General features: G+C 28.2%; 1 protein-coding gene across 1 annotated transcript in view; it reads left to right on the forward strand.

Moving 5' to 3' along the window:
- The window catches only part of Cat (Catalase), a 29,180-nt gene that overhangs the window by 6,696 nt on the left and 2,346 nt on the right, over positions 1 to 20,138 (forward strand). The window lies entirely within an intron of this gene.

Here is a 20,138-nt window from a genome sequence, read left to right on the forward strand (position 1 = left end):
TGCATTAAATTACTTTATTTTTATTAATTTAACTTCAATTTAATTTAATTGAATATATGTCTCTAATATATATTTAAAGTTGATGTAATTTATTTAAAATTAGTTTAATTTAAATTAAATTGAATTAAATTAAATTGAATTAAATTAAATTTATTTAAATTAAATAACACATTTTTTAACATAACACCTTATGATTGTTAAACATTTTCATACCATCCGTAATTCCATAAAAATAGAGAGAAAAAAAACAAAAATTGAAATAATGCAAAATAAAGAACTCATATATGTTAATGAATAGCCATAATGAATTCTGTGATTATGCACAAGATAACAGGTGCAAAAAGTTCATAAACAAAAAAAAAATAAAAAAATAAAACATATTTGCCTTAGCTATAGACTAGAAATTAATGGTAATGGTAAATGTTTGTGATTAAATTATCCATGTTTTTTTTCGAACACTAGGGATGTACATATTCTTGGTTTATATTCGTGAATATTGTTAACAGAAGTAGCAATTTAAGTTAATAGTACTTTTGCAGTAAATTAAATTAAAACTGAAAAGTTGGAAAGAAATTTGCAGTTTATCAACTCAGATTATGGGGTCAAAAGTAAATAGGATGCATTCAAGGCTGGGTCTCTTATCAAAGGCAAATCAAAAATTTTTTTGCGGTAGGGTAGAACCATGATAGCAAATGGCATACCCTATGGGTATACACGGAGAATCTCAAGGTTTTTTATATTTAAGTTAAAGTTCGATTAGTCGATTTTAGTCAGTATGGATTTTGATCATTAACAAAAGTCGACTTGATTCGATTTAAAAAAAAATCAATCATTTTGATTGAGTGAGAAAATTTTACTCACTCAATTTTACAGAATTTTCATCCATCGACTTTTGCAAATGTTCAGTTTCAGATGGTGGTTGATTGTATTGATGACCAATTTGGAATTGTATGGAATTTTTACTCAACTGTCTTTTACTTTTGCTTTCTTTGTTACAATGGCAATGGCCTGGTAATTGATGTGACTAAGGGTGATTGTCACTTGAATGACTTCATTATTATGAAAGATCTGTAATAAACCGATAGCACTTTCTCATTATTCCTTCCCCCTTTTCCCTTTCCGCCCTCTAAGATTGAGATAGACAATTATTTCATCATAATTGTGTAGTTTTTAGTAAGTAAGTTGGCCTAGGTAAACGTAATCGTTTCTAAGAATTAAAATTTTAATTTATTAAAGAAATTAAAAGACGAGATAAAATTCTCAAAAATGCATTAAAATCCTTAGAATTGTTTGGTGTACTAAATATACTAAATTAATTCACATAATATTTATTTAAATCTTAATTTTGTTTTTATGGTGGTAAAAGAAAGATAACGAGACTTATCGTTCATAGTGCAAGAGATTAGAAAATAAAACTACTCCATATTATCTGCAGCTAACAGCCACCACCACCGATACTATATCAAAGATTTCTTTTGCAACAAGATTACAAAGGTGTTTGGAGATTACGCCTAGGAAGCAAATATGTGTATGTATATATGATAAACCAGCTATGCAGGTATGAATGAATAACTGTATGTGGAACTAAACTATAATCACTTGTTGAACTTTACTCCGCTCCATTAGCACTATGGCCTTTGAGAATAGTTTTTATGGCCGGCATTGTTTCTAACGAAAATTTCGACATTTTCTTATCATATTTCCCTCTGTGTATGAAAGTTTCGTGAGTTCTTGTAAGTTGGAAGGATTTTTTTCAATAGAAATAAAATTTTAACAAAATTTTCTATAGAAATAAAATTTTAACAAAATTTTCTATAGAAAAAAAAAAAATGGCGAAAGTTTTCTATAGAAATACAATTTCTATAGAAATAAAATGTTAAAAAATTTTTCTATAGAAATAAAATTTTAACAAAATTTTCTATAGAAATAAAATTTTAACAAAATTTTCTATAGAAATGAAATTTTGTTGAAATTTTCTGTAGAAATAAAATGTTGACAAAACTTTCTATAGAAATAAAATTTTTCAAAAAATTTCTATAGAAATATATATACACTCATAGAAAAAAGTCTGCTAAAAACAGCAGTCGATGTCTGCTGTTATATTTTTGTACTTCAGGTCCTAATGAACAACAATTTATAAAATTTTTAGGTTATAAAATTTTCCCCAAAGCATATTTAAGAACTAAAAGTAATTTTTGGTATAATTTTGCTCTGTAATATACTTACAAGCTCCTAAATACGACCAGCAAACATTTTGTTTGCTGTTATGCCTCAATTCGATAAATATTCAAATTTTTGGTCAAATACTATAGCCATTCATAAAATATTGTGTTAATTATGTTAGGATAGCTCCTAAGTTGACATTTTTATTTGTTTTAGCCAAAATAAAATATGTTTTAGTGTAATCGAGCTTAAAAAATACCAGGAAATGTTAGCTATTTCAGCAAACAGTGACTGCTGTCCCTTTTTCAGCAGACTTTCTGCTGTTTTAGCAGACTTTCTGCTGTCCCTACTAACAAATTTCTTTGGGTGTATATTTATGAAGACGATTATATTTTGATCAAGTCTTGCCAAATAATGGATTGAAAAAGTCCAAGGAATTGATAAATTAATTAATTAAAAACAAGTATATACGGCCGCAAGTTCGGCCAGGCCGAATCTAATGTACCCTCCACCATGGATTGCGTAGAAACTTCTACGAAAGACTGTCATCCACAATTGTATTAATTGGGTTGTGATATCTTAAAATTTCTTAACATCGTTTTCTAAATTATGAGTTAGTCCATACGTGGTATATATTAGACAAAAAAGGTATGTATAGGTAAGTCTAAAAATAGTTACGAATCGATATGGACTTTTGCACGGTACGTAGAGAGCGAGAATTGAAATATGGGGGTCGCTTATATGTGGGCTATATACAATTATGAACTTGATATAGACCAATTTTTGTGTGATTGGGGATCTATTTATCTGAGGGCTATATATAACTATAGACCGATATGGACCTAGTTAGGCATGGTTGTTAACTGCCATATACTAGCACAATGTACCAAATTTCAACTGACTCGGATGAAATTTGCTCCTCCAAGTGGCTCCAAAACCAAATCTGGGGATGGGTTTATATGGGGCTATATACACACAAAAAAAATATTTTTCTGATTCAATCACGAAATTAATTGATCCAATTAATTTTTTAATTGAAATGTCTTCAATCACAGAAATGATAGTATCAATTAAAAAATTAATTGATCCAATTAAAAACTTAATTGATACTATTAATTTGTGTGATTGATTTTTATTTCAATTAAAAAATTTGTTGAATCAATTAAATTTTTAATTGAATATTTTTTAAAACTCAATTAAGATTTTAATTGGAAAAATTTTCGTAATTTTTTTTTTTCTGTGTATGATTATGGACTGATATGGACCACTTTTGGCATGGTTGTTAAATATCATGTACTAACATCACGTACCAAATTTCAACCGAATCGGATGAATTTTGCTCTTCCAAGGGGCTCCGGAGGTCAAATCTGTGGGTCGGTTTATATGGGGGCTATATATAATTATGGACCGATTTCGACAAATTTTTGCATGGGTGTTTGAGGCCATATATTAACACCACATACCAAATTTCAACCAAACCGTTTGAATTTTGCTCTTCCACGAGGCTGCGGAGTTCAAATCTGGGGAACGGTTTATATGGGGGCTATATATAATTATGGAACGATGTGGACCAATTTGTGCATGGTTGTTAGAGACCATATACTTACACCATATACCAAATTTCAACCGAATCTTTTGAATGTTGCTCTTCCACGAGGCTGCGGAGTTCAAATCTGGGGATCGGTTTATATGGGGGCTATATATAATTATGGACCGATGTGGACTAATTTGTGCATGGTTGTTAGAGACCATATACTTACACCATATACCGAATTTCAGCCGGATCGGATGAAATTTGCTTCCCTTAGAGGCTCGGCAAGCCAAATCGGGGGATCGGTTTATATGGGGGCTATATATAATTATTGAACGATGTGGACCAATTTTTGCATGGTTGTTAGATACCTTATACCAACACCATGTACCAAATTTCAGCCGGATCGGATGAAATTTGCTTCTCTTAGAGGGTCGGCAAGCCAAATTTGGGGCTCCGTTTATATGGGGGCTATACGTAAAAGTGGACCGATATGACCCATTTGCAATACCATCCGACCTACATCAACAACAACTACTTGTGCCAAGTTTCAAGTCGATAGCTTGTTTCGTTCGGAAGTTAACGTGATTTCAACAGACGGACAGACGGACGGACGGACATGCTTAGATCGACTCAGAATTTCACCACGACCCAGAATATATATACTTTATGGGGTCTTAGAGCAATCTTTCGATGTGTTACAAACGGAATGACAAAGTTAATATATACCCCCATCCTATTGTGGAGGGTATAAAAATAACCGTGAAAACAAGCTGGTTTTCAGCTTGAAAACTGAGCATAGTACTCAGCTTAAGCTTTGATATAATTGAACTGTTTTGGCTCACATTTGTTTATCCTTGTCTTTGGAAACAAGCAATATTTTTCAAATTAAACATTTTGTCTCTATTCGTGTTAAAATTTGTTATAATATGGGTATTTTTTAAGATTTTTTTAGTTAAGTTATTTTAGTGTCATTTGTAGTACTGCTTCTGGATTATAAATAAATAAAATGAAATAAAATTTTTTTTGAAATTTTCTATAGAAATAAAATTTTGTTGAAATTTTGTAAAGGAATGAAAAATGTTTAGTTTTGGTCAATAGTATTATTTTGTTTTTTTTTTTTTTTTTGATATTCCTCCTTTAGCTAATACTGTCTATCGCATTGATTTAAATAAAAACAATTTTAGTTACATATTTCCCGACGTTTCGTCGATATATGTCGTTATTTTCAAGGGTTTTTTTTATTTTCTACACCCAGAGAAGGAATATGAACACCTCAAACATGTTTTAAGAGCAAAATGTTATTTTTGGGTGGTGGCCATGTAACATGGTTTTCGCAACCATGTTATTTTCTCGGAAATCATGTATCTGATTTCGGCAAGCAGGTTATATTTGACGAAAAAATAAAATTTTAGTGACGAACATGTTACATGGTCACCGTACAAAAATAACATTTTGCTCTTGAAACATGTTTGAGGTGATCATGTTCCTTCTCTGCGTGTATTAAATTTAAAATATGTTAATATTGTCACAATATGAAATTCATTCTGAAAACTTACAAAAATTATATGTTTTATATTAGATTAAAGTTTTTACAATTTTTACATGGCATACATCGACGAAACGTCGGAAAATATGTAACTAAAATTGTTTTTATTTATTTACAGCAATGCGATAGGTCGTATTAGCTAAAGGGAAAATATCAAAAAAAAAAAAAACATAAAATTTTGTTGAAATTTTCTATAGAAAAAATATTTGACAAAATTTCTTATAGAAATAAAATTTTTTACAAAATTTTCTACAGAAATAAAATTTTGTTTATGGCGAATTTCTTTCTTTTTCTTATGGAATTTTATAGATAATAAATTTTATTGATAACATTTGAAATTCGAAAAAATGAAGATTTTGTATGTTTTCCACAATGCATATTGTATGCATACCCACACAACCCTAACTTTATCATTTCATATAAATGTTAATGTACATACATATGCGTGTGTATGAAGAGTGCATGCAATTTTCTTGTTTAGTCATTTTTGTTTGTTTTGTTTTTTGTTTTACTTTTTTTTTATTATTTTTTTATTTATAAAAAAAAAACTCGCCGGTTATCTCGTATAAAAATAATATTACCGCCAAGTTCGTTTATGGTATATATGCGAGTTATGTATGTGTCTTTATTTTCACTTTTGTTTTATTTTCGGTATTTTGCTTAAACATTTCAAAAAGATATCGCAAAAAAATAAGACAAAACCATACGTGTTTACATTTGTGAGGTGGTATACAACAAAACATCTTTTTGCCGGTTGGCATATGGCAAATAAATTTAACCAAAGCAGCCCCCTCGTCTCCACCACCAGCCCCCCCTAGTATCAGATATTATCTTATAGTCTACTCACTCTTAAGATTGCTACAAATTAAAAACAAGTAAATTTTTTCCATAATCATTATCTAAAATTCAATTGGTGTTTGGAAATGAGGGGGACATTTATTGGCTATATACATATCTACAGGGTGGCTGATATGTATTACAACCAAATTCAGGTTGCTATCATTTTCCAAATCGTCTTAAACTTAATCTTCATGACAAAACAAAAAACCAATATACACTCAGAGAAGAGTGAACCCATTAGCGAGTTATTTTTAACTACCCAGTGTTAATATTGAACTTCGTATGTCGCTAAAGAAGCATGTACCCATAGTAAATTCAATATTTTCCTATAGGTTAGTCATTTCTTTGAACATTTGTCAAGTTCAAATTTAACTGTTCGGAAGTAAAAAATTAACTAAATAATACAATTTTTAAAAACGAAATAAATCAATGTTCTGGATTTCCTAGAAGCCCTGGTGACTTGGAACAAGGAGACCTCAAGGGGAGGATCCCCATTTCTACATGTCATATTATATTTAGTACAAACCACTTACTCTTCTGTATTACAAATCCTTTAGAATCATTTATTAGATTTTATTCTTATTTTATAAAATTTTACCTTTTATACGGACGGAAGTTCAGTAACGCTGGGAAACTTCTTCGTACGTTCGAGAAGATACGTATTCCCTATTATTATATTTGCTTCAGTCCATTTACGAACTCATTGGGAGTTCTTAACCATTTTTCTCGTAATGGCCGTAAATTCAATTTACTTCCACAAAGTTAATTTTGTTCATCAATAGTTAAATTTAACTAACTGTGAGTAAAATTTTGAACTACTTAATATTATGGAATTTACTTGTGGTTACGACGTTCAATTTTCTGAGTGTACGTTATTTGTTGCTTCAAATGTCTTAATTTTTTTCCGAAACATTTTGAATTTGAAGTTCATTTTCAATTCTTCCAACTCGCTTCAAAAATCAATAATAACGATAATATTCTTTAAACATGCAAATATTTCCATACAACATGGCACAACAACAACAATAGCAAAAAACGAAAAAAAAAAACATTTAATTATCATTCAATTCACTGTACTTGTTGTTGACTCCTTTGCAATGTATAGAGATAGATGTCATCGTCTGTATATTCAAATATGTACATTGCATAGGAGATAAAGAGTTACTATATTCGATAAAAAAGGGAGAAATATGAAATATGGAAAAATACTTATAGCTATAGCTACCAACTTTTACCAAATCATATTTTGCAAAATTTTATTTCTATAGAAAATTTTGTCAAAATTTTATTTCTATAGAAAATTTTGTCAAAATTTTACTTCTATAGAAAATTTTGTCTAACTTTTATTTCTATAGAAAATTTTGTCAAAATTTTATTTCTATAGAAAATTTTGTCTAACTTTTATTTCTATAGAAAATTATGTCAACATTTTATTTCTATAGAAAATTTTGTCAAAATTTTATTTCTATAGAAAATTTTGTTAAAATTTTATTTCTATAGAATATTTTGTCAAAATTTTATTTCTATAGAAAATTTTGTCAAATTTTAATTCTATAGAAAATGTTGTTAAAATTTTATTTCTATAGATAATTTTGTTAAAATTTTATTTCTATAGAAAATTTTACCAAAATTTTATTTCTATAGAAAATTTTGACAAAATTTTATTTCTATAGACAATTTTGTCAAAATTGTATTTCTATAGAAAATTTTGACAAAATTTTATTTCTATAGAAAATTTTGACAAAATTTTATTTCTATAGAAAATTTTATCAAAATTTTATTTCTATAGAAAATTTTGTCAAAATTTTATTTCTATAGAAAATTTTGTCAAAATTTTATTTCTATAGAAAATTTTGCCAAAATTTTATTTCTATAGAAAAATTTGACAAAATTTTATTTCAATATAAAATTTTACCAAAATTTTATTTCTATAGAAAATTTTGACAAAATTTTATTTCTATAGAAAATTTTACCAAAATGTTATTTCTATAGAAAATTTTGACAAAATTTTATTTCTATAGAAAATTTTGTCAAAATTGTATTTCTATGGAAAATTTTGTCAAAATTGTATTTCTATAGAAAATTTTGACAAAATTTTATTTCTATAGAAAATTTTGACAAAATTTTATTTCTATAGAAAATTTTGTCAAAATTGTATTTCTATAGAAAATTTTGACAAAATTTTATTTATATCGAAAATTTTGACAAAATTTTATTTCTATAGAAAATTTTGTCAAAATTGTATTTCTATAGAAAATTTTGACAAAATTTTATTTCTATAGAAAATTTTGACAAAATTTTATTTCAATAGAAAATTTTGACAAAATTTTATTTTTGATAGAAAATTTTGACAAAATTTTATTTCAATAGAAAATTTTGACAAAATTTTATTTCTATAGAAAATTTTGACAAAATTTTATTTCTATAGAAAATTTTAACAAAATTTTATTTCAATAGAAAATTTTACCAAAATTTTATTTCTATAGAAAATTTTGACAAAATTTTATTTCTATAGAAAATTTTACCAAAATTTTATTTCTATAGAAAATTTTAACAAAATTTTATTTCTATAGAAAATTTTGTCAAAATTGTATTTCTATAGAAAATTTTGACAAAATTTTATTTCTATAGAAAATTTTGACAAAATTTTATTTCAATAGAAAATTTTGACAAAATTTTATTTTTGATAGAAAATTTTGACAAAATTTTATTTCAATAGAAAATTTTGACAAAATTTTATTTCTATAGAAAATTTTGACAAAATTTTATTTCTATAGAAAATTTTGACAAAATTTTATTTCTATAGAAAATTTTGCCAAAATTTTATTTCTATAGAAAATTTTGCCAAAATTTTATTTCTAGAAAATTTTGACAAAATTCTATTTCTATAGAAAATTTTGACGAAATTATATTTCTATAGAAAATTTTGACAAAATTTTATTTCGTTGTTGTTTTTATTGCAGCTTAAAACCATACATTGACTAAACTACAAGTGTAGCTTAACCAACAGAGGAAAAGAATGTTTGTCATATTTATTTGGGCAAAGCCCTATAGACTGCAAGATGGTTGGATGGACGCACGTTTCGGAATTACCACATTCCTCATCAGCATCCTCTACTATTTCTATAGAAAATTTTGACAAAATTTTATTTCTATAGAAAATTTTGCCAAAATTTTATTTCAATAGAAAAATTTACCAAAATTTTATTTCTATAGAAAATTTTGACAAAATTTTATTTCAATAGAAAATTTTGACAAAATTTTATTTTTGATAGAAAATTTTGACAAAATTTTATTTCTTTAATTTTAATTTAATTTATTTTATTTTCATATGTAACTAAGCCTTACAAAGGCCTTATACAGTTACTTAAATCAATATTTTAAATACTACTCAAAACAATTCTCTTATTTCTAACATTAATATACTAACAATAATACAACAACAGGATACTACTCTATTATAATGTATAATAAAATTAAAATTATAAATATTTGGACACATATTACAAAATATAACATAAAGTATATAAAATATAAATAAACAAATAAAACAAAACATATAACCTATACAACAAAAAAGCATAATTACAAAAAAATATACATTAAAGAAAAAAAAATAAATAAATAAAATAAAATAAATAAACTGCCTGAATTTATTCTGATAATTGGTTGATAGTTTTGCTGCAAGTAGAGGATGCTGATGAGGAATGTGGTAATTCCGAAACGTGCGTCCATCCAACCATCTTGCAGTCTATAGGGCTTTGCCCAAATAAATTTGACAAACATTCTTTTCCTCTGTTGGTTAAGCTACTCTTGTAGTTTAGTCAATGTATGGTTTTAAGCTGAAATAAAAAAACAACAACAATGCTTAAAGAACAAAACCAACAATAACAAAACAAAACAAATGGAAAAAGAAGAGGAGGCACGCTCAAAATAAACCCAGCCATGTGAATTCAAATCGATGATTTGACAGTGGCATAGGAAAAGAGATATGTTTGTTTCGAGTCTATTTCGGCATAAGCCGGCTATCAATGTAAAACCTTTTTTCGGAGGGTTCAAGTGTGGTTTTTGTTGGGTTTAATAAACTGCCTGAATTTATTCTGATAATTGGTTGATAGTTTTGCTGCAAGTAGAGGATGCTGATGAGGAATGTGGTAATTCCGAAACGTGCGTCCATCCAACCATCTTGCAGTCTATAGGGCTTTGCCCAAATAAATTTGACAAACATTCTTTTCCTCTGTTGGTTAAGCTACTCTTGTAGTTTAGTCAATGTATGGTTTTAAGCTGAAATAAAAAAACAACAACAATGCTTAAAGAACAAAACCAACAATAACAAAACAAAACAAATGGATAAAATAAATAAATAAAACTAAAACTTATTTTAAAAAAATGTATATAAATAACACCACTTTATGATACGTACTTTCTCTCTTTCAAAAACTACTCTAAAACATACCTAAAAAAATAAATATATTAAATATTGCAAGCTCATATGTCATAAAGTTTAGCATATTCACAAAGTTTCTTATTAAATTTCTTATAAAATTTTGACAAAATTTTATTTCTATAGAAAATTTTGCCAAAATTTTATTTCTATATCTATAAATTTGAAAAGGTATAAAGTCTAAAAGTCTTAAATTAAAAAATTTACATTTTCAAAAATTTGAATATTCTAATTTACTAAAATTTAAAGAAAATATAGAGACAGTAACAAAATTTAAAAAATTGAATTTAGATGCATTTAGTTCCAGCATTTCACAAGTTTTACGATAACATAACCATTCTCGAGGCCTTGGTTTAAATATAAAACATAATTTAGTTACTAACTAAGGTCATCTCAGCAACAACATCTTCGGAACGTGTTTTTTTTATTAGGGAATGGAAAGTTTTTTGAGAACTTAATATATTGTTTCACACGTTACCTAAATTATATTAATTACTATATGCTATAAAATGAATCATTTTAGCACGTAATATGAAGGTGTTACATACGTTGTAATTATTTTTTTATATTTCTTTTTAATGAATTTTAAAATGTTCATTGTTCAAAAACCTAATTGCATTTATTAATAAATTTTGTGGGTTTTTTCAATGATCCATAAACTTCTTGCTAAATTTTTAGCCAAATGATATTGAATATAGAAAACAAAGCAATTAGTATTTATAAATGTTTAATTTTTGTTTAATTAAAAATAATTGTTTTTAATATGTAACAATTATGGATGGCCACACATATTGCACACAATAAGCTAATTTTACAAATAATTGAATTTTTACAATAATTTAAAAATATCATTTGCTTTTGTTTTTGTGTTTCTCATAATTAATCACAAAACAGGAAGACGATTTAAAAAAGTCTTAAATGTTCTTTTATATTGACTTGAAATCAAGTCTCAACTGCACAAATGTCCCTCTCGCTCTCTCTCTTTTCAAGAGCCTATTGCATGGTAATGGTTATGCGGTCTCTATATTACATTCAAGACTTGTTTCAACTGGTTTCTCATAACCAGTGGCTTTTTTCAGCCCAACTTACCGCACTTAACAGTTCAATGACTTGGTTGCAAAAAAAATAAAAAATCTATGCCACACTTCATTGCAGCAATTGAAGGTTTTTTCCACTCATAAATTGTTAGCGTTTTAGCCACGTTTTTTAAACTTGGCTTGAGTTTCTAGCATTGGCTACTGCGCCTTGTAGGTTTCTTATATTCTAATGCGCAAAATTCGTCACTCGCACAATTCCACACTAGAAAGGTAAACACTCCTCTGAGGAAAAAACAAAAAAAAAATATATATATATATTTAAATATTTTATTCGGATTTTTATTCATCAAACTGACTTTAGTTTAAGTTTAAACATTATAAAATACTTTTGTTTAAATTAATTTGATCATTTTATTCTAAGCCAATTTTGTTTAATTTAATTTACTCAGAAATTCAATTTAGTTTAATTTAAATTACATGGCTTTATAACAAAAATGATTTTTTCAATTTAATCTAAATTGATTTATTAAATAATTTATATATATGATTTATTATTAAACTTAATTTTAATTTAGTGCAATATAAATTATCAAATATATTTTGAACTAATTTTTAAATTGAATTTTAATTCAATAATAATTTAATTAATTTAATTTTAATTTTATGAAAAATGTTATTTAATTTAATTTATACAATACATGACATTAATTAAACCAATTTTAATTTATTAGTTATTACTTTCATTTAAGCTAATTGGGTTCATTAAGTTGTTTTATTGCGATTTATATAAGTCTATATAAAATAAAATTAATTTTTAATTTGCAAGTTTTAATTTAAATCAAAAGAAATTAATTTATATTTTAATGCAATGTAATTTAAACTAAATTTAATACAAGAAAATTAAATAAATGATTGAATAAATTAAATCACAAATAATATGTGAAATCAAATTGAATTGAATTTTTTTTGTGATGAATTAGCCTAAAATACAATATATTAAACACTTGCTTACATTACATCAATTTTTAAAATTAATTAAATTAAAATTTAGATCAGAACAAATTATTTTAGTAATACGTTATATAAATTAAATAGTAATTTATAATAAAAAATTAAATTAAATATTCGATTCTTTTAAATAATAGACAACATATTTATTTTATTATTTTTAATAGTTTATTCTTGTTTTCAATATTCATATGAAGAACGATTTGAATCAAGTACCACTGATCACTGTTGCCACAGTTGATAGAATTCTACCAATAATTGTAGATTTTTTTCTGCTTGGTAGATTGGCAGAATGCTCGATTCAAAATTTTCTATAGAAATAAAATTTTGACAAATATTTCTATAGAAATAAAATTTTGACAAAATTTTCTATAGAAATAAAATTTTGACAAAATTTTCTATAGAAATAAAATGTTGGCAAAATTTTCTATAGCGACAAAATTTTTGGCAAAATTTTCTATAGAAATAAAATTTTGACAAAATTTTCTATAGAAATAAAATTTTGACAAAATTTTCTATAGAAATAAAATGTTGACAAAATTTTCTATAGAAATAAAATGTTGACAAAATTTTCTATAGAAATAAAATGTTGACAAAATTTTCTATAGAAATAAAATTTTGACAAAATTTTCTATAGAAATAAAATTTTGACAAAATTTTCTATAGAAATAAAATTTTGACAAAATTTTCTATAGAAATAAAATTTTGACAAAATTTTCTATAGAAATAAAATTTTTAGATAATTTTCTATAGAAATAAAATTTTGACGAAATTGTCTATAGAAATAAAATTTTGACAAAATTTTCTATAGAAATAAAATTTTGACAAAATTTTCTATAGAAATAAAATTTTGACAAAATTTTCTATAGAAATAAAATTTTGACAAAATTTTCTATAGAAATAAAAATTGGACAAAATTTTCTATACAAATAAAATTTTGACAAAATTTTCTATAGAAATAAGTAGATAAATTAATTTAATGTAACAAAAAGTCCATTTAATTTTTTTTGTTATTTTGGAAAATGTATTTTTTCGATTTAATCTTTAAATAATTTGTTTTTTTTTCGATTTTAAAATTCGATTAACCAATTATAGCCAGCTGCAAGAGACGATTAGTCGATTGGAAACCTTGGATATAATATTTTGAACTTGAAAATGTTTATAATTGCTGTGTTTTTTTTTTCTTTAAATATTTCTATAAAATTTTCCTTCATTTATATAACAGACTAAAAACACAGTCACAATATTATTTAAACAATTGCTTTGTCAATAATCAATACCAAACTAATTGTTGTGAGCTAATTAAGTCTAAATAGACTTTTTCTTATTGTTAAATAAAACACTTATGTAGGAACAATTTAAAGATATACAAAACAAACTAGTCCTGAAAATTTTTGGAACATTGTGGAGCAAATACAGATAAATGAAAAAACAAAATGTTTCATAAAAACTAAAACAAACAAAAAAATGTGAAAATTCCACTTGTGAATGTCATGACAATTTGCAAGTGTATGCTCGCTCATTGCATTCTAAGGAATTTAAGTATTTACCTTATTCAAATATTTTTGTTTTAACGAGCTGATTTTTATATGGATCTGTTTTAGAATCTACACAAAAAAATGTCATACATGAGCTGAGGTACTTTTATTTAAGAATTGAACAAAAATACTGTTTTACCACTTAAAACCTGATTTACCTTAAAAAATATATGAAATGTTTTTTTTGTATTTTATTTTGTTGTTTTTGGTTATCTGACCAAAATTCTCAGTGTTTGTGTTTTTATATTCCCTTGAAATTATTTGGTAATTTTGTATTGTGATGCTAAATAAATTTGCAATTTCTTTAATCGCCAGCCATATACATATTAAACTGTGTGTGAGTGGTTGTTTTTTTTTTTGGGACAAATCGAGCCGTTTATATACAAATATATATTACCATTTAATGAATCTACGATAAGATATCAAATCAATGTTGAAATATATTTTCTTGCATTGCATATATAGCCCATGAAGGTTTCAAGTTCAAATTTCAAATTTTGATTGGGGATGGAGAAAGTTCTGCAAAGCAAAAATTTCAAGGTTACAAGGATGGATTGATAATAAAATTGGATCACAAAAAAAATAAAAAAATTGGAAAAGTGGCGGTTTATGTTTCAATATAGTTGGCCCTGCAATATCTCGCCCATTCAACTGCACTTTGGAGTCCAAAGTGTAATTTTTCAAAAAACAAAAATAAGTCCCCTTGGGCCAAATAGGCTAATAGGGAGATGCATGAGCCCAATTATATCAATTTTAAAGGATCTAGCCGGGAGTTCTAAGATTTAGGGTAACTCCATATTTTGTTTTAAGTTTAATTATAAAAAAGTTGTATATATTATAAAAAAAATATATATTCCAATTTTATTTTGTTATAGGGCTCACGATTGCTATGCCCCTGTAATTGGAGCAAAAAAGTAAATATTTCTATGTATGTAGATCAATACTTTTTCACGTTAAATAATTAATCACGCTTCTTTACTTCTCACATAGAATATTTCCAAACTTCAATTTTTCTCGAAACAGTCAAACAAGCACCGACACACATTAACATGAATATCTATGAAATTTGTACTAAAATAAAAGAAACAAAACATAGATACTATGTCAAGCTTTATGTGTACTAAAAACAATGCAATAATTTTCTCTAAACTTTTATGTACTATAATTTTACACACACGCATACACATACTGAAAAAATATAATAATTTTTTTTCTGTAGGAGAAATCTAAAATTCTCTTCTCTCAATCGAATATTATTATTATTATTATTTTGATGGGGAAATAAAACTTAATGAAGAAGAGAAATATGATGTCAAAAACACTTCAACATCCAGAATACGAAAATCGATTTTTTGAACAATTGTGCGACTAATCTATTTTTCGACTAATCGATATTTTACCTAATCTATGTTTACACTAAATAATTTTGCGATTAGTCGATTTTGCGACTTTTGTGACTAATCGATTTTTCAATTAATCGATTTTTTTTGATGGGAATACGAAAATCGATTTTTTGGACAATTGTGCGACTAATCTATTTTTCGACTAATCGATATTTTACCTAATCTATGTTTACATTAAATAATTTTGCGATTAGTCGATTTTGCGACTTTTATGACTAATCGATTTTTCAATTAATCGATTCTTTAACTAATCGATTTTTTAATTAATCGATTTTTCAACTAATCGTTTTATAACTTAAAAAAAAAACTTCGTTTATTCATGAACATAATTTATAATATCTTCACTTATTTCCATAATCGACAATAACTTTTGGTCATAATCGATTTTTAATGGATTCTATTCGAAAAGTCTCAATATGTCAATTGAATAAAATATCGACTTTTCCAGAATTTAGAAATATCGTCTAATCCTGCTTTTTTTCTGTCAAAAGAAGTCCACTATCGATTACCATCATCTTTAAAATCGACTAATCGAATTTTCATGTTGTTTATAATCGATTTTTTATATTGCCCATAATCGAATTTTGGATTGGTCATAATCGACTTTTGATGCCTGCCATAAACCCGACAAATCAATATCAAAAACAAAAAACGACGTTTTTACTTATCGACTTATCGAAAAAAAAAAAAAAATACAAAATTCAAAAATCAACTTTTTTCTCTATGCCATTTTTTTGTTGTCCATAGTCAACTTTTTATGTTGGTTGATTATGGCTGAAGACATATTCAATAAAATATCGACTTACTCAAATTTCTTCCACTTTTTGTTGTCAGAAGAATTCCTCGATTTAATTTCGTGATTTTTTTTTATCGATTACCATCACCTTTAAATTCGACTAATCAAGTTTTGATATTGACCATAATAGAATTTTCGGTTGGCCATAATCGACTTTTGATGGCTGCCATAATCCGAGAAATTCATCATCTAATTTTAAACTTCGATTGGTATGTCCCAGGGAGCCACTGTTATGGTTAGCATGCCCGCCTTGCATACACAAGGTCGTGGGTTCGATTCCTGCTTCGACCGAACACCAGCGGTGGATTATCCCACGTCAGTAATCATCCAAACCACCATCTTATGGATACACAACCACCACCCAGGAACGTAAGGGTTGATATACATAATCTAGAGCGCGAGATCCAGCGCTATAAAAGAGAGCCTCTAGATCAAGCAGCGTACCAGGCAGGTTTGAACAGGATTCATGAGGATACTGTAGCTGAAGCGGTGAGAAGCTACAAGGTTAATCCTGTTCTTGGAGTCCGACCACCGCCCATAGCACCGGAGGAAAGAGACCTCCCACGGCAGACTAGGGTAGTTTTGGCCCAATTAAGATCAGGCAAGTGCAGCCGCCTCAATTCCTACTTATCGGTGATTGATAGCAGCGTAGCTGATGTTTGTCCAATTTGCAACCAAGGGCCACACGACACGCGTCATCTTTTCTCTTGCCCAGCCAAACCAACCCGACTTACCACCAGATCACTCTGGACACACCCCATCTTAGTCGCAGAGTTCCTTGATCTGCCAACAAGCTGATGTACCAAGCGTATAACATGAAATGGATCCCACGTCAGTAATGCTGGTGACATTTCTGAGGGTTTCAAAGCTTCTCTAAGTGGTTTCACTGCAATGTGGAACGCCGTTCGGACTCGGCTATAAAAAGGAGGTCCCTTATCATTGAGCTTAACATGGAATCGGGCAGCACTCAGTGATAAGAGAGAAGTTCACCAATGTGGTATCACAATGGACTGAATAGTCTAAGTGAGCCTGATACATCGGGCTGCCACATAACCTAACCTATGTCCCAGTAACGAGGAATGCGGCGATGATGTGGAATATATATCTGCAGTGCTGTAGAGGAATTTGGAAGGAATCATAAAAAGCGGAGAAGCCATAGATATCGGTCTTTTTGGTGGATTAGTTTGTTATACTTTGTTTTTTTTTTTTTTTTGATTGCCACTTAAAATGGCAAAATGGTTCAAAACAAACAACAAAATATTTTTTTTTAATCACGCATGATTCACGCGAATCCGTGAATGAAATTTAAAGTAAATCTCTTGAATGTGTGTGAACGGGACTAAACAAAAATGTGTCGTGCGTGAGTAAAAATCAAATTGTGTTCGTGTTTGTGCGTGAGTAAAATTTTTCCGAAATCACGCTCACGATAAAAATTCACGTTCACGATCCAACTCACGCTCACGATAAAATTCACGTTCATGATAAAATTCGTGTTCACGATAAAATTCACACTAATCGTAAAACAGAGACACAAAGAAATCACACTCACGAACAAGTTCACGTTCACGATTAAATTCGAGCTCACCGATTTTAATCACCTTCACATATTTTATCACGCTTAAGATTTCAATAGCGTCTGATTGTGCAACATATTTTAATTGTGCTAAAGGTTCCGGCATGAGTTACGAATGTCAATTACTCATCAGTAATTGCAGCGAGTCATGAGATTTGTCGTGAATCACAAAAAAATTCGTGAATGCTAATTGTTGTGTCACGAACACTTCCTTGAATCAAAAATAATGTCGTGAGTCACGAGAAATTTCGTGAATTACGAGAATTTTATTGAGCCACCAAATATTGACGTGTTCCGAAAATATTCGTGAATCACGAGATTTGTTGTGAATTATTGTGAATCGTGCGGGAGCGTGAGGCATAAGTACGTTCTTCGTGTGTGAGCGAGTACGACTTTTCAATTCGTGAATCTGCGTGGGCGTGAATTCCTACCCACATGGCGTGCGCGAGTACAAATATTTCTTACTGAATGTGCCTGAGCATGAGTGAAATTTCACTCACGTGCGCATCCAAGCATATATTTACTGTAAAAAAACAACAAACTTTAAAAAATCTAATAAAACGTTATACGTCTATCACAACAAAACAAACTATTTTATAGTCACAATTGCCCAAAGTTGCCCACAGGCAACATTCTCTACCGCCCAAACGTATGGGCGGGCATGGCGACCCGAAATTTTGTCTAGACGCTTTTTAAATGACTTCAACATGCTTAAAAGTATAAAAAAAAATTTAGCGATAACTATAAAAATTCGGGGTCGAAAGGGTTAAAAAAAGATTTAAAAAAAAAATAATAAAAAATCTATTCGACCTTTTTAAATATTATAAAAATTATTTTCAACTATTTTTCTTGAATAACAAAATAAATAATAAAAGTAGACTCGAAAACAGTAACAAAAATACTTCTCTTCAACTCTCTAAAAATGGCCACTTTGTAAAATTTGGAAAAAAAAAATTGAAAAAAATCAAAATTCAGGGAGAATCAGAATCGACGATTTAAAAAAGAAATTTTGAAAAAGTTTAAAAGTCCACTATTTTAATGTTTCCAATCTGATTTTTTGGAAAAATTTTAAGAATTCAAATTTCTTCCATTCAACTTTCTAAAAAAAATTAAAATTGGCACTTTGGAAACATTTTGAAAAATTGGTAAAAAATCAAAATCAGGGAAAGTTAGGAAGGTTAGGTTCAGGCTCACTTAAACTATTCATTTCCATTGTGATACCACAGTGGTGAACTTCTCTCTTATCACTGAGTGCTGCGCGATTCTATGTTAAGGGACCTCCTTTTTATAGCCGAGTCCGAACGGCGTTCCACATTGCAGTGAAACCACAGAAATGTCACCAACATTACTGAGGTGGATAATACACCGCCCAAAAACTTTTTTGGTGTTTGCTCGAAACTGGGTTTGAATCCACCACCATGTGTAGGCAAGGCGGACATGCTAACCGTTGCACCACGGTGGCTCCCTCAATCAGGGAAAAAGTCTTCCAATACTTCAAAAAGGTCGATTTTTCCAACCGATTTTTTATGTTTCCAATCTGATTTTTTGGAAAAATTTTAAGAATTCGAAATTCTTCCATTCAACTTTCTAAAAAAAATTTAAAATGGGCAATTGGGAAACATTTTGAAAAATTGGAAAAAAAAATCAAAATCAGGGAAAGTTAGGAAGGTTAGGTTCAGGCTCACTTAGACTATTCATTCCATTGTGATACCACAGTGGTGAACTTCTCTCTTATCACTGAGTGCAGCCCGATTCTATGTTAAGGGACCTCCTTTTTATAGCCGAGTCCGAACGGTAATGTCACCAACATTACTGAGGTGGATAATATACCGCCGAAAAACTTTTTTGGTGTTTGCTCGAAACTGGGTTTGAACCCACGACCATATGTAGGCAAGGCGGGCATGCTAACCGTTGCACCACGGTGGCTCCCTCAATCAGGGAAAAAGTCTCTTTTTGCTTATTAAAAATTGAAAAATCTATTTTGGACTTTTGCAATTATGACAAGGTCGCAACGTTAAAATTTTATTGAGTTGTTAAATGAAAAAGTTTCTAGATCTCCGAGTTCCCTATCATTATCGCCAAAATTCGATTATTTGATTTTGGTCACTATCAAAAATTAATTAATCGTTTTAAGTCATCATAACAGTTTGATTAGCCAATTTGAATGGATTTTTCAAAAAAAAAAATCAAATTGGTCGAAATTGAAGATGACAAAAAGTCGACTTCGGCAGAAAACCAACCCCCCAATAAATTTTC

This window comes from Haematobia irritans, chromosome 4 (genome assembly GCF_050003625.1).
Source record: "Haematobia irritans isolate KBUSLIRL chromosome 4, ASM5000362v1, whole genome shotgun sequence".
Taxonomy (NCBI): domain Eukaryota; kingdom Metazoa; phylum Arthropoda; class Insecta; order Diptera; family Muscidae; genus Haematobia; species Haematobia irritans.